The sequence below is a fragment of the Camellia sinensis genome, chromosome 8, assembly GCF_055761805.1.
Source record: "Camellia sinensis isolate YWXY chromosome 8, ASM5576180v1, whole genome shotgun sequence".
Lineage (NCBI taxonomy): Eukaryota > Viridiplantae > Streptophyta > Magnoliopsida > Ericales > Theaceae > Camellia > Camellia sinensis.
The window spans coordinates 13282865-13298876 of record NC_138968.1 but is presented as its reverse complement, the minus strand read 5'-3'; the positions used below and the strand labels follow the sequence as shown (position 1 = coordinate 13298876).

General features: G+C 36.8%; 1 long non-coding RNA gene across 1 annotated transcript; it reads right to left on the bottom strand.

The window, feature by feature from the left end:
• Positions 1–645: 645 nt before the first annotated feature.
• On the bottom strand, positions 646–14965 carry LOC145796823 (uncharacterized). The gene is made up of 2 exons (XR_014337378.1): positions 14858–14965; positions 646–904 (listed from the first exon to the last, which is right to left on the bottom strand). It is a non-coding gene; the product is annotated as an uncharacterized LOC145796823 (long non-coding RNA).
• Positions 14966–16012: the final 1047 nt, after the last annotated feature.

Below are 16012 nucleotides of genomic sequence, written 5' to 3'. Positions count from 1 at the left end.
TTCAATCATTTGTTATATACAAAGAAACAAAATAGCGATAAGCCATTCATCCTAGCATCTCAGGCACAACAAGTCTTCTATGTTAATGATCTGTTGGAGCTGATTGGGATGTTGTAGTCAAGATGAAACCTAGAGACTTGTATGAGATGTGTGAAGAACAATCAACTAATGATGGAGTACATCACAATGAAGTGGAAGGATTTGGCGACCAAGAGTTAAATGCAACTTCGTTTGGCTTGTAAAGAGGAAATAAATTGGGTTAGACAAGGTGAATTTGGAACAACTATTGGTGAAACTATTGAACCTCTTGGGATATCGACACAGACACAATTTGAAGATGATGAAGAAATGATATGATATTGTAATTTTGTGTCATATCACTATTACATTTGTGCTTTTAGTATGGATATTAATGTGAATGAAACCTTTGCTTTTATAATGCGTCATTTGTTTTCTTTGTTAATAAAATCTTTGTTTTTGTATTCATTATTGTATCTATTGTACTTTATATTCATTGCTAACTTATAAAATTCTACACTTATGCTTGTGGTCTTCTATAAATTAGCATGACAGATTGGCGATGCTCTAGGCCGTGGCTCCCTCTAAATGAACCCATAAATCATACATTCTTGACATGATTAGACATAAGAGAATAAAGCATTATTTCATTCATCAGAGTATTCATTACAAAAGTATTACATGTTGATATCAAAAGTAAATGTCCTACGGGCTTACAACTTTCCAAGCCAACATTTGGTTACAAAAAAAAAAAAAGTACTAACTCTAAACACAAAATAAGCCCTTGGCTTGATTTACATGTAATACGCAATTAATCACAAAAAGGAAGCCTTCAGCTCCCACAACCTCCCAAGCTACATCATTGGAGGTGGCATATCACCTGTACCTGAAAATGATGTCCCATATAGGGTGAGCCAATGCCCAGTAGAGATATGCTAAACATGGTATGAGCAATAACTAAAATATTAGCATTAGATCAATGTTTAACTCATATAAACAGACTCATAATACATTTCAGATCCATGACAACGATGTCTATGTTTCATTCCATTTTTCTTTCACTTATCAAATTTACAGTTTATGAACATGGCTCAGAATCTGACTAGACAATTCCCATGAGACTACAGCTCATATTAAAACCAATATCAACAATTAAGATGAGATTATAACTCACAATAAAATACTCTCATACTTCACAATTCACATGAAATATCAACTCATATTCAAACACTTCCATACTTCAATAAGTACACAAATTTGTTGCACTAATGGAGTCCATCCCCTATCTCCTCCCAAACAGGTTTGAGAGTCCATCCCCTATCTCCTCTCAAACCATGGAGTACATCCCCTATCTCCTCCAGCACAATACAATGTATATAAACAATTATCATATACATGATCAATCAATACACATATTTGATGTATTATTCCAACCGTCATATTCCATGACATATTCAATTGATTAGTTTTAGTTTGCCTAATCATCATGCATTGTCTACAACAATCAAGACTATTCTCCACCGATAGCCCCAAAACAATTATTTCTAAACAGATAATAATTACATCCAACGGATAAATTATCGACATTATCAATAGTGAGTGATTAATCAATCCAACTCCACCATTCAATCTCATTATAAGCCAATTTTATTATTTCCAACTCAATTCCACATTTCCGTAACTTCCCAAATTAATTACATAAATTAATTTATAACAAAATTGGGGCTTTCCTCCCTCTTTTCTCAACATTGACCCAAGGTCCAAATATTAACAACTAACATCATTAATCTCATTTCAAGACCTAAAATACACATGTATTGGTCAAATTAACGAACTCCTCATCATTCATTTTGAAACCCTAACACCCAAAATTACCCAACTCCGACATTAAATCAAAATGACTAAAAGTTTAAGTCAAAGATCATAAAAATGAGTAGTTATCCCTACCTCAAATTCGGAGCTCAAAGGAGAAGATGAAGAATTTCAAAGTGCTCCAAACCCCAAGATTTTTGGATCAAAATGTAGCCCACGCCAAGCTCAACACTTTTTACAAAGGCCCAAAGGTGAGAGATCACTAGGGCTAGATGATTTCTTAGAGAGAATGTGAAGTTTAGAGTGGGGAGCTCTCCAATAGAGGTTTTGAAAAGTTAGAGAGAGAAAGAGTCAAAGAAAAGTGATCCAAAAGTCACTTTTCGGACTGATATAAAAGTCACCCCGCTCGAGCGTGGACCTCCCCACTCGAGCGTCAGACACAGACTCACGCTCGAGCGTGAAAAGCGCCGCTCGAGCGTCGATTGCGCACTTCCAGAAGTTTTGCAGACCATGGTCCCTGCTCGAGCGGAGGAACAAAATCAAAGGGCCCCGCTCGAGCGTCCGATGACCTGCAGAGAAAAACATACTGGGAGAAGGAAAATCACACTCGAGCGTCAAAACTTCTGCTCAAGCGGAGAAGCAAAAACAAAAGCCCCGCTCGAGCGTCAAAGCCAAAATCTGGGCATCAACCTTGGGTTTCTAAACACAACCAACCTGTTTCAAACCTGCCCAACATAACCTAAGATTCAAATACAAAGACTAAAGGATATAAATGAGAATAAGACAACAACCCCTCTACGGAACCGAGTCTGGAATACAGTTAAACAACAAGGGAAAACCAGGATCGCTATAAGGCAGAGGCAACGTTCAGCCTTTGCAAATTCTGAGAGTTTTAATAGTGGGAGTTCAAATGAGAGTTCTTATAGTGGGAGTTCAGATAAGAGTTCGGAGGAGAGTACATGCATCATACTTGATCCACCCATGTCATGGTATCCTCCACGTAGTTTGCCTAGTACATCATCAAGTACTGGTTCAACACATGACACTATAACTAGTATAAATTATTTTATTCAATTGCATTAATTCTATTATATTTTTCTGTTTATGTTTTTTTTTTCTTTTCCTTTTAATGTTTTATCATTTTCTCTAGTATCTTTTAACTTGATATTGATATTTGGATGAGTAGGTCGTAGTTCGAGAGGCCCGACACTCATGCATGGTAGTGATTGGAACCCAAGTGGTGGCATTTTACATATTGTGCCTAATGAGTTGAACCAAGTGGTTAACGGGTATACACACTTGGCTTCTCGTTTGGGTGTTTTAGCTTGAGATGGGAACCTTACGCCCCTTACTTATAAAACTTGGAGCCATGTACCGAAGGAAAATAAAGAGAGAATTTGGAGAGAAGAAAAGGTAAAAAAATTATTTCATTTCTTATTGATAAATGTGTTGGAGATTTTTTAATTGACATTCAACTTGCATAGAAATTTGAGGCTTGGCAACACTAAAATTTGTCATGATATCAAATGGTGCTGTAGAATTAAATTATAATAGGTTTGTGTCTTCTACATTTTGTTAGAAGCTGACATGAATGTGTTAGACTGCATGCTTAACCAGTACTGTCAAATATCAAAACAGTAGAAGCTAACATGAATGTCGGTAATGATATTTTTCCCTATCTTTTTGTTGTTCCATAGCCAAACTTGTATGAACTGAACGAAGAAAAGACAAAAGAGCAAATCTCCAAGGCAGAAGAGGCAAGAAAAAAGGTAACACAAAATTGAAGCCATTAAAGTTGATGAATACAATCATTGTAGGTGAAAGTATCTTTGATGAACTAATTTTGTGTTTGATAGGATTTTAGAGTTTGATTATCTTCTCATGATGTTTTTGTGACTTTGTGTGTTGAGAAAGAAGAAAAGAAAAAAATGATGAAACAAATAAATCTGAAATTGACCAAATTTAAGTTCTATAATGAGGTGGAAGATGGCTTTGAGGAACATAATACAGTGCATACAGAAGGAGAAAAAGAAAGATAAAAAATTGAGGAAAAATAGAAGAAAAAGAAAGTTGGGATCGACAAAGTCGATGTGATCCATAATGAAGTTGAAGATGGCTCTAAAGAGGAGAATGATATGATAAAATTCATGAAAGCATCTATGTAGAACATTTTGATTAGTCACTTAAACAGGCACCATTTGTTTAAGCAGTTGTGGTTGTTATAGCTAGTGGCTACTAACTAATGGTAATCGGTATTAGAAGGTGGCAATGGATACTGGATAAAGAGAGCTAGTGAGCTTTTGGGGCTATGTTATTGCCAACCCACATTGACCTTGCCTACCCAACCCAAGCTATTGCCAACATGCTTTAAAGCGATACGTGGGTACTGTTTGTTCCAGAAATTCAAATTCCTCTCACTTTAGCTCTCTATTGGACTATGACAACAAAATTTTAGGAGTCAGTTGAGAGACTACAAAATTTACAAGTAGTTAAAGTTGGTATGCTACTGTGTGTATGCTCATTTATTGGTATGTTGTTGTGTGTATACTGTTGTTGAGTACTTAATAGTTAAAGTTGCCAATTATTTGCAGGTTAATACAAATGCTGACGAGTCGATGAAGAAGTTTATTTTGGTATCTATTGGGAAAAAAATGGACAGAATGAAAGGCTAAAGTTAAAAAAATGGGGTATATGCCATTCGGCAATGATGTTGATAGGTTAACTCATCGATCTGAAAGAGTACATGAGCATCGATGGCGGAGCTTGGTCTATTATTGGGGCACTCGGAAGGCACATGTATCATTTAATGTTGCTAGTTCAATGAATTGTTTGTATTACATTGTTTATTGAACTCTATTGTAATATCATAAGATGAGTTTGTTAATTAATAAATTATCTTGTGTTTGTGTTTATATGTAATAGCAAAAAGGACGAAAAACAAAGAAATTCGGAAGAAGAAGACATTAAATCACATAACCGGCAAAAAACCATTCTCAGTTGTTTGAGTAGAGGTATATAGTTTCTTTATATTTCAAATTGAAATTGTATATTTTGATTTTGTTACTTAATTGTAATTGTAATTATAGGAAACAAATAATAAGAATGAAGTTTCTACAACTCGCTTAGAGGTGTGGATGGCTGGGTACTCAAAGCATAACAAACTGAGTACTGATAAAGTTGCTGAGGTCATGATATGTAGCTTGGTTGCTTCTCTCTCTCTTTCTCTCTCTCTCTCAGTATGGCTCATCATCATATACTTTACAGCACCATTATTATATACTTTGCAACACTATTAAAAGAGAGGAATGCTTGGGCTTTAGCGGCTGTGGCTGTAGCTGTGTTTGCTGCTAGTGCTTTAGCTGTGGCTGTAGCTGTGATTGCTTTAATGATTCTCTTATTAGTTTTGTTAATATAAATTTTATTGCTGACTAATTAACTAATTAACAATTATAGACACAAATGAAGGAGCTTGGGGAGCAATCCAATGCTACAGATGAAGAGATTATTACACAGGTTCTAGGGCCTGAGCGACCTGGTCCTGTTCGAACATATGAATTGGGTCCTTTTCCAACAGATGTCTTTGGAGGTGGATATAGGCAATCACAAGAACAAACTAGTATCATCCAAATGCAAGTCCAAGAGCAACTTAACCAATATAAAGCACAAATGTAGATGCAAATAAAGGAGAAAATGGATGCTATGCTTAACCGACAGAAAGTACAAATGGAGATGCAAAGCACAATCCAAGCTCAACAAGCATGAATAGAGCAGTTAGAGTCTCAACAAACCATGCGTATTTACAACAACCCCATGCATACACCTCATCGTTTAATTGCCATCATTCGTCCGAGGAAGTGAGTAAATAATTAATTATGAAATTTTTAATTTGACATTTTATTCATGTTATTTGTTGTTGTCAAATGCAGGATCACATATCAAAGAAAAGAAAAAAGAAGAACAAGTAGATAGGACAAACTCAACAAAAGAAGGCCACTGAAGTCTACTGAATTCAAGGTTAGAAGTGTTCTTAATTTTAGTTTATTTGTGAATTTTAATTTATTAATGAAGTTGAATTTGTTTAGGCTTTTATTCTTAGTTTATATTTGTTTCCTTATTAGAATTTATTAGTTTGGTTTGCCTAGATATTGCTTTGGATGAACTATCAGATTTGGGTATTGATTGAATATTATAGAACTGATATTGCATTTGGATATTTATAATTTAACTGTAGGAACAATGCACAAGTTTGGCAACATGCTAGGCCTTAAATTTTCCTGCATAGCCTTCACAAGGTTTATATATGTATGTAATTTTTTTCTCTATAGAAAATTGTCATTGAAACTCGGAGCAATTACAGAGGTCATCTACCCAACAACTCAATCCTTTCACTAATCAGCATTTGCTATGGATATTATATATATATATATATATATATATAATTTCTTACTGTCTGAAACCATTCTATTAGATAGATGTATTTATTTGGTTTCTTTAAATTAGTTATTGTGTTTCCTTATATAATTTGAAGAGAAAAATGGAAAATCAGCATTTGATCCCAAAGTGATGATCAAAACAGTTACTAGATTCTAATTTATGACCAAGCATTTAGACATATTAATAGTTTTGTTCTTTTTGTCTCACAAGAGTTATAGTTGTATTTGTGACTTGTAGCTACTATTTGATGTGTAGATTTATAGCATCAATTTCATGGCTTGAGCTGTAACTCTAATGGTTCGTTTGTAATCTGACTCTAATACTTTTAGGCCAGAAAGCCACATTGTTGCGTATAATATGTTTTTTTATATGGCAGTACTTGTGTATATATATATATGTATGCTTATAATTGTTTGTATTTTAGTATGGCTGTCATTATGGCACTGACGGTGTTTTTATTGATAAGTTGCAGTTAAATTGGCCCAATGAATGTTCAACTTGAAAATCTGACTCTAGTACTTTACTTTTAGGCCAGAAAGCCACATTGTATAATATATTTTTTATGTGGCACTACTCATGTATATATATGTATGCTTATAATTGTTTATATTTTAGTATGACTGGTTGTGGCATTGGCATTGATGGTGTTTCTATTGATAAGTTGCAGTTAAATTGGCTCAATGTTCAACTTGAAAAATATGACGTATGTAAATGAGGTAATTTTTTGCTTTTTTCATCACCAACTGTAATGTTGTTTTTATTTGCTCGATTCGATTTGATATGATGACAATCAAAGCATTTTTGTGTGTTATTCAATGCAATTTTAGCCCATTTTTGCAATTGAGTTTCAAGGCTTTGATTTATTGTGCTCCACCTTATACAACTTCACTCTGTTTGATTTATTTTCAACTCTTTCATTTCTCAAACTTGTTTCGATTAAATTTTTTTTCAACTCTTTCATTTCTCAAACTTGTTTCAATTTTTGTAATCGCAAGATTCAAGTTAATACTTGATAAACTAGCAAGTGAAAAGGAAGCTGATTGAGATTATTTATACAAATTTTGCCCTATTTCAAATGTTAATGCAGCATCTGAATTTTCATTTTTGTTGTTGTTGTTGTTGTTGTGTGAAAATTTTAGGATTTGGAGATAAAAGATTTGTGTTAGTGTATTAAGACTTTAGATATGGCATCAAAACCCTTCATGGCAAGCAGATTTTCTCCATCAACAAACTCAGATGTGTCGGAGTCACAACACCTCTCTCTTGTTTCAAGCATTTGAGCTCTGCAAGAAGTTGGTGATTTGTTTGTTTGTTTGTTTTTTTTTTTTTAATTTTTGGATTGAAGAATACATATATTTTGTGTAGTAAAAATATCATGAAATGTGCAATTATATTGGATATATAAAAATTGTGATTAGCCCAATGCATGGTTGGCTTATGGATATGTAAATTTGAGCCATTTGTATTCTTAGTTAAATTCTTTTTTCTTTTTTTGGAGGAATTAGTTAAATTCTTTGGCTTATACTATGTTTCCAAAAAAAAAAAGTGGCGTTGTGTGAAAAAACGCCACTAAATATGTTATTATGATGTCATACGTTAGTTTGTGACGGAAGTTCAAACAGGCGTCAAAGATTTTGTGGCTTTTTAAAAAACGCCGTCTAATATTTTTAGCAATGTTTTTCAAACATTGTAAAACTATTACGGCGACCATATCAGTGATGAAAATATTAAAAAATGTTGCTATAAATTTTTACGGCATTTTTTAGGCTTTAAAACGCTACTAAAACTCGAACTTGGTGGTAGAGCTGCTGCTTGTGACAGAGCTGCAAGCTTAGCATTGCTTCTGTAGTTGCTTGTATTGCTAATCTTGGCAGACTAGTCGTGGCTACATTTGCACCTACGATCTTCGAATCATTGGCTACACATGCATCTACAATCTTTGAGGTTGTTTGGAAAGTTGGCTATTTTAATAGGTTATTTTAGTTTTTATCTATTTGAATAGGTTAAAATAATTTATTTGGAAAGTTTGTTGAATTTTTTTGTAATTGGATGTGAGATTTGTAAGACAAAAAATAAATGATTATGAGTTTGATGTGATACTTTGTCTTATTGATTATTTTAGTCTCTTTTGTATTTTAAGAATGTTTTGAGAAGTTAGTTAAAAATTTAACTTTTTGATTTTTTTTTAAAATATATAAAAAAGTAAAAAGGTGATGTGACTAAACAAAACTAAAAAATCAAAAAATTAACTTTTAACTAGCTTGTTAAAATCGCCTTTGTTATTATTTTAGCCTAAAAAACTTAAAAAATCTCTTCCTAAATATCCCAAATCATTGACTTGTATTCATGTTAGAATATCAATTAGTAATCTTTCAAGACTACATCTAAAAACAAATAAATGTTAGAATATATTATCTTACCTTGACTAGGCAAGTATATTTTAGCTCTTCAGGATTGTCATTTGTCAACATTTCATGATTAAGTAGGTACAACTCTCCTTCCGAAAGAGAGACGGACACCTCATCCACCTCTTCTGCATGCAACTAAAAACTTTCGTAATGTCGTTTTTGCTAAAATTCATCTGCTCCCACTTTTCGGAACACAACTTGAGCCACTTCGGGGATGATATTCAGCATATTGTCCAACTTTGGTTAAGCCGACATTGCTTCTCTCAAATTTTAAGTATTAGGACCACCATTTTATGCACTATATCTGTTAATATTATAATAGTAGATAATATATGTAGATATTATATTTAATAGATAATATCTGTAGATAGTTGTTGCATAGTTGTATGCTTTCTTTTCTTTTCCTTTTGCTAGTTGTTGCATAGTTGGTGCTAGCACAGAGATGCTTGCTTTTCCTTTCCTTTTGCTACCTTTCGGTGGCTTCATATCATTCTGTCTTGTAAACCATCTCCTATATAATGGAGGTTCCATTTGATTGCTAAATACATCAAAAACATACAGAGCTAAATTGCTCTCTCAATCTCTCTCAATTTTCTTATATGGTATCAGAGCACAGGTTTTCTGCCTAGCCTCTTCTGCCAACATATTTTATTTTTTTTTCTACAGATTGCATTTCATCTGTATCCCTTTTTCGTCCATCTCTGAAATACATTTTTCACCACACCAGAGCCTTCGTCTCCTCCGGACGATTCTAACGCCACCAATTTCAGCCCCATCAGACGTTACACGCGCTCTCACGCGCCGCTTCTGTGACCGGCGCGTCGCCTGCCTCCGCCTTCCGCCACACACGCGCTCTACGCGTCCTCCACACTGTCCCGTGCTAACGTGCACCGCGCACTACCTTGCTAACGTGCGCCGCGTGTTTCTGACGTCAGCACACGTCAGCCCTCTCTGCTACCGTGCACTGCCTGCCTGTTTTTGCTAACGTGCGCCGCGCCTTTCTTGCTAACGTGCGCCGCGCCCCTTCGCCTCTCATTTTTGTGCCTCTGTGGTCATATTTTGGGTCGTTTCACTCCTTTTCCCACTAATTTCGGCCTTCTGAATTTATTGGTAACCTCGGTTTTTTCAGATTCTACCGCCAATGTGCTATTTTTCCCTCATGGATCGCCCGGATTCCTCTAATCACCCTATTTCCGTTATTCTTGACGGGACTAATTATGTCCTTTGGGCACAAGCCATGTCTGGCTTCCTCAAAGGCAAGAAACTTTGGCGTATCATTACTGGGGATGTGTGCAAACCAGTCCCAACAACCACGGAATCCGCTGCCACGGACTCCGCTGCCAAATATATCGACCGACTAGAAGATTGGGATAGTAAAAATTATCAGATCATCACCTGGCTTCGCAATACTTCTATTACATCCATCAGCCTTCAGTTTGGTAGGTTCCAACTTGAGTCTGCTTCCTCTCCAGCCAAAGCCATCTGGGATTTTTTGCAAGAACGCTATCAGACTACCGGTCTTGCTCACCAATATCAGCTTCTGAGTCATCTTCACCGTATGCGCCAAGAAAACACTCAGACCATTAATGATTTCCTCTCCCAAATGTATTATGTTTGGGATCAACTCGCTCTTTCTGAGCCTCCATGGCCTCATACTGAGGATGCTGCCTTGTTTACTACCTACCGTGACCAACAACGCTTGGTTCAGTTTCTCATGGCTCTCACTCCTCGTTTTGAGCCCGTCCGCGCATCTCTCCTACATCGCACTCCTTTACCCACTCTTGGGCAAGCCGTTTCTGAACTCCTGTCCGAGGAAACCAGGTTTGGTACTCTCCATCCACACCCTGTGGACTCTGTTCTTGCTACTCCCCAGATTCGGAGTTCTCCTTCACCACAGCGGTCCACTACCTGCAACTATTGTCACAACCGCAATCTTCCATCGACTCATCTTCTGGTTCATTGTCCCGTTCGTCTTTGTCGATTTTGCAACAAGACTGGCCCCGGTCATCTCCAACAAGATTGCTTCCGCAATCCTACCTGTGCCTCTCGCCATGGTCCTTCCACCGGGAATCTTTCCCGCAACAACTCTCACCGTTCTGGGACTCCATTTAAAAACATGCCTGCTCCACGCACTGCTGCTGCCGCCTCCGAAGATTCACCTTCTTCTGTCCCTGTAGATCCTTCCACTCCGATCTTCTCTCATACCGATGTTGAAGCCATGTTTCAACATTTTTGGCAGCATTCCGGTACTCCTCCATCTCCTGCTTTGTCTACCACCGCAGGTAACACTTCCTGGTACTTTGACTCCGCTTGTTGTAATCACATGACCTTTGATCCTACTATTTTTACTCCTCTCTCTTCGACTTCTCATGTTCCTTCTATCCATACTGCTGATGGGTCTCTTCTGTCTGTAAGTCATGTTGGGTCTGTTTCCACCTCTCACTTATCTTTATCCCATGTATATCTTATGCCTGCTCTCACTTTAAATCTTATCTCCATTAGTCAATTATGTGAGCATGGTCTAACTGTTACCTTTTCCCATACTGGTTGTTTGGTGCAGGACCCTCGGACCGGGCAAACTCTTGGGATCGGCCGTAAGCAAGGACGTCTCTACGAACTTATCCATCTTCATGTTCCGGATTCCTCTCAAATCACTGCTCCTACCACTGCTACCACTGCTCCTCCTTTATCTCATTTTCAGCTTTGGCACTATCGTTTGGGCCATCTTTCTGTTGGTCGTTTGAAGTCTTTAATTTCTAGTGGTCATTTGGGTACTGTAAGTTCTGATGCTTTCAATTGTGTGTCCTGTCAACTTGCAAAACAACCTGCTTTGTCGTTTAATAAAAGTGATTCTGTTTCTCTTGCGCCCTTTGATCTCATTCATTCTGATATTTGGGGACCCTCTCCTACTCCTACTATGGGAGGCGCACGTTATTTTGTTGTTTTTATAGATGATTTTTCTCGTTTTACATGGTTGTTTCTTATGAAAAATCGCTCTGAACTCAAACAACTTTATTACAATTTTGCTGCAATGGTTAAAACCCAATTTTCTAAAACTATCAAGATTTTTCGCTCCGACAATGCCATGGAATATAAAGATTTTGACTTTCTTTCTTTCCTTAGGAGTCATGGTACTCAACCTCATCGTTCCTGTCCAGGTACATCCCAACAAAATGGCCGTGCTGAACGAAAACATCGGCATCTACTTGACACTACTCGAGCCCTCCTTCTCTCTTCCTCTTGTCCCGAAAATTTTTGGGGTGAAGCCGCTCTCACTGCTGCTTACACTATCAATTGTATCCCTACACCAGTCATTCATAATCACACTCCATATGAGCGTTTACATGGCACCCGTCCCCCTTACGACACCCTTAGGATTTTTGGCTCTGCCTGTTTTGTTCTTCTCCAACCTCATGAACGTACCAAACTTGAACCTCGTTCTCGCCTTTGTTGCTTCTTGGGGTATGGTATTGAACATAAAGGGTATCGCTGTTGGGATCCTCTCTCCCAGCGTCTCCGTATCTCTCGTCATGTGGTCTTTTGGGAACACACAATGTTTTCCTCCCTCTCTCAATTCCGTTTATCCGTTCCCTCACCCTTTCTGTGTTTTACTAACCCTTCTGTAGATCTGTTTTCTGATGAGCTTCCTTCACTGCCCATGCCTGACTCTCTTGAGACTGCCTTGCCTACTGGTCTTTCTCAAGCACCTGCTAGCTCTGATGGTCCTGATCTTGCTCCCTCGGACTCCTCACCCCCTGTTGAGTCTCTTCCTGTGGCTCCTCCTCCTCCTGCTCGACCACACCGGGTAATCCAACCTTCTACTCGTCTTCGTGACTTTATTGTTGGTTCTACTGCTTTTTCTACTCATGAACCCACCTCCTATCGGGAGGCTCGCTCTAATCCTCTTTGGCAGCAAGCTATGACTGATGAATTACAGGCTTTAGACAAAACTCACACTTGGGACATTGTTGATCTTCCTCCTGGCAAGACTGCCATTGGCTGTAAATGGGTATACAAAATCAAAACCTGTTCTGATGGCTCTATTGAGCGCTATAAAGCTCGCCTTGTTGCTAAAGGCTTCAATCAAGAATATGGTATTGACTATGAGGAGACCTTTGCTCCTGTTGCTTGTCTCACCTCTGTTCGCAGCCTCATTGCAGTTGCTATTACCCGACACTGGGATCTTTATCAAATGGATGTGAAAAATGCCTTTCTTAATGGTGTTCTTCTTGAGGAGGTCTACATGCAACCTCCCCCTGGGTCTACTTATCCACCTCATAAAGTCTGCAAACTTCAACGTGCTTTATATGGTCTCAAACAAGCTCCCCGCGCTTGGTTTGCCAAGTTCAGCTCTACTATTCATGACTGTGGTTTCACCTCCAGCTCTTATGATACTGCACTGTTTATCCGCAAAACTGCTCAAGGGACCACCTTGCTTCTTCTTTATGTGGATGATATGATTATCACCGGTGATGATGTCAATGGTATTCTTCATCTTAAACAATTTCTTAGCCATCATTTCGAGATGAAAGACCTTGGTCCTCTCAGCTATTTCTTGGGTCTTGAAATCTTCCATGATTCCACGGGTTCTTTTCTCTCTCAGGCTAAGTACACATCTGATCTTCTCACCCGTGCTGGTCTTACCGATTGCAAGACTGCCTCAACTCCCCTGGAGCCTCAGAGTCGTCTTACCCCTCTTGATGGCACTCTTCTCTCTGATGCTACTCTATATCGTCAGCTGGTTGGCAGTCTTGTCTATCTCACTGTTACTCGTCCTGATATTGCCTATGCCGTCCATATTGTCAGCCAGTTTATGTCGGCTCCTCGTACCACACATTATGCTGCCTTAATTCGTATCATTCGCTATCTCAAAGGCACCATGTTTCATGGTCTTCATTATTCCGCCCGCTCCTCTCTCCAGCTTCGTGCTTTCTCTGATGCTGATTGGGCTGGCGATCCTACTGACCGCCGCTCTACTACTGGGTTTTGCTTTTTTTGGGGTGATTCTCTTATTTCTTGGCGCAGTAAGAAACAATCTCTTACTGCTCGTTCTAGTACCGAAGCCGAATACCGTGCCCTTGCTGATACTACTCAGGAGCTTCTCTGGCTTCGTTGGCTTCTTGCTGACATGGGTGTTACTCCCTCTGGCGCTACTGCCCTCTTTTGTGACAATCACAGTGCTCTTCAAATTGCTCACAATGATGTTTTTCATGATCGCACCAAGCACTCCAAAAAAGCCAAAAAGCCAAAAAGTTACTCAAAAAGTTAAAAAGTTAACACTATTCACCAAAAGTCAACAATTACGGCTGCACAACTCCCAATTCAAATTTTTCTCTACAAATCAATTTTAACAATTTTTTATTACACATTTTTCAATAAAAAGTCAAAAAGTTAACCCAAACATCCATATTTTCAACCTCAATTTTTTAGTCCAAAAAGACAAAAAGTGCACTTATTTAGTCTTCCCAAACTTGGCCTGACTGTCATTTTATTCGGCAACACATTACTCATGGTACTGTCCATCTCCATCCGATCTCTTCTGTTGATCAACCTGCTGATATCTTCACCAAAGCTCATTCTCCTGGCCGCTTCATTGACGTTGTCTCCAAACTCAAGTTGGTTGATGTTTGTCCTCCTTGAGTTTGAGGGGGGATGTTAATATTATAATAGTAGATAATATATGTAGATATTATATTTAATAGATAATATCTGTAGATAGTTGTTGCATAGTTGTATGCTTTCTTTTCTTTTCCTTTTGCTAGTTGTTGCATAGTTGGTGCTAGCACAGAGATGCTTGCTTTTCCTTTCCTTTTGCTACCTTTCGGTGGCTTCATATCATTCTGTCTTGTAAACCATCTCCTAAAAGTTAGTTAGGTGTATACTTAATCTTTTCGTTTTCAAAAACATATTAATGTGTATTAATTGAGCGTTATTTTTTATATAGAATCAGAAAGACGTAACAGACTAACTATATTTATTCAAAAGTCGATCATCTTTGCTTTAAATTACATATATATATAGAGAGAGAGAAAAAGAGTTGTTGCCAAAAATTTTACACATGCAGATGAAAAGAGATCTTTGTATTGAGGTCTATGATCTACAAGAATAATTTAAAAGGAGTTTTTTTTTTTTTTTTTTCCAGTGATTTTAGTGAAAAATCACAACATTAATTGCATAAATCTTACCTTTATTGAACTCATAATTCCCTTCTCTATTGTTCTCTTCAAAAGCAAAACCAACAGAATAAATGCTTGAAGCTTTCTTTGCCAATTTGTCCGTAATATGGACCACCTGTAATGTAACAAACAAATGTTTAAGTTGAAAATAAACCATAAGCAAGTTTAACAGGTAAACTGTGTACATGTCCTCTTCTTGCATGTAAAATTGATTATTACAAGAAAATCATGATAAATTTCTTCCCCATTATTCATCCTTTGTTCCTTGAAAATAAAACCTTTAAAGACTGTTTCCACCCAAATTTAATTTAATTTTTTTTTTTAGCACAATTAAACATTGTGACAACTTCCATTTCATCCCCAATCAATATTGAGAATTTGACCAAATAAGGGTACATGAAAAACTAGGAATCATAACATAGCAAACAGAGACACCTGGGTAACAAACAATACACCTCAATATATATATATATATATATATATTTTTGGCCAGGAAAGGAAACTAAACTATCAATTTTTTTTTTTTTTTATTTTATAATATCCAATGGCTAGGCTGAATTCATTTTATGTTATGTTAATGTAATGATGTACTACCACATGCTAGTTATGTTATTTGTGATATTGATTATTACAAATGTCATACTTAAATTCTTTTAAGTTAATACTATTATACAAACAAAAAAATATATACATGATTTTCATTCATAATAAATTAATAATGTGACTTATTGTGAACCTTTCACTTCAAAATAAAATATTATTGAAGATAAATTTATTTACAATAATGACATTACCACATCTATTAATTTTTTTTTTTTTTTTTTTTGTGTATGAATAGAATTTTTTCAAAATAATAATAATAATAATAATAATGGGGCATAACCAAACACACATATAAAGACATTATCAATCATAACCAAAATAATAATCACAATAATGTTTGGGGAACTTACTGATAAGTCCCATGTAACAAATTCAAAACCCAACTAATCCCAAAACAAAATACTTGCACCAATTAGTCCAACACATTTTTAATTGTTACCAAAAAATCTTTTTTTTTTTTTTTAAATTTATAGACACTGTTCACATCTTACTACCGTCGGACTTCCGTTTAACGGTCGCCGGAGACTCACCGGAATGTCTAGAATATTGCCGGAAAAAAAA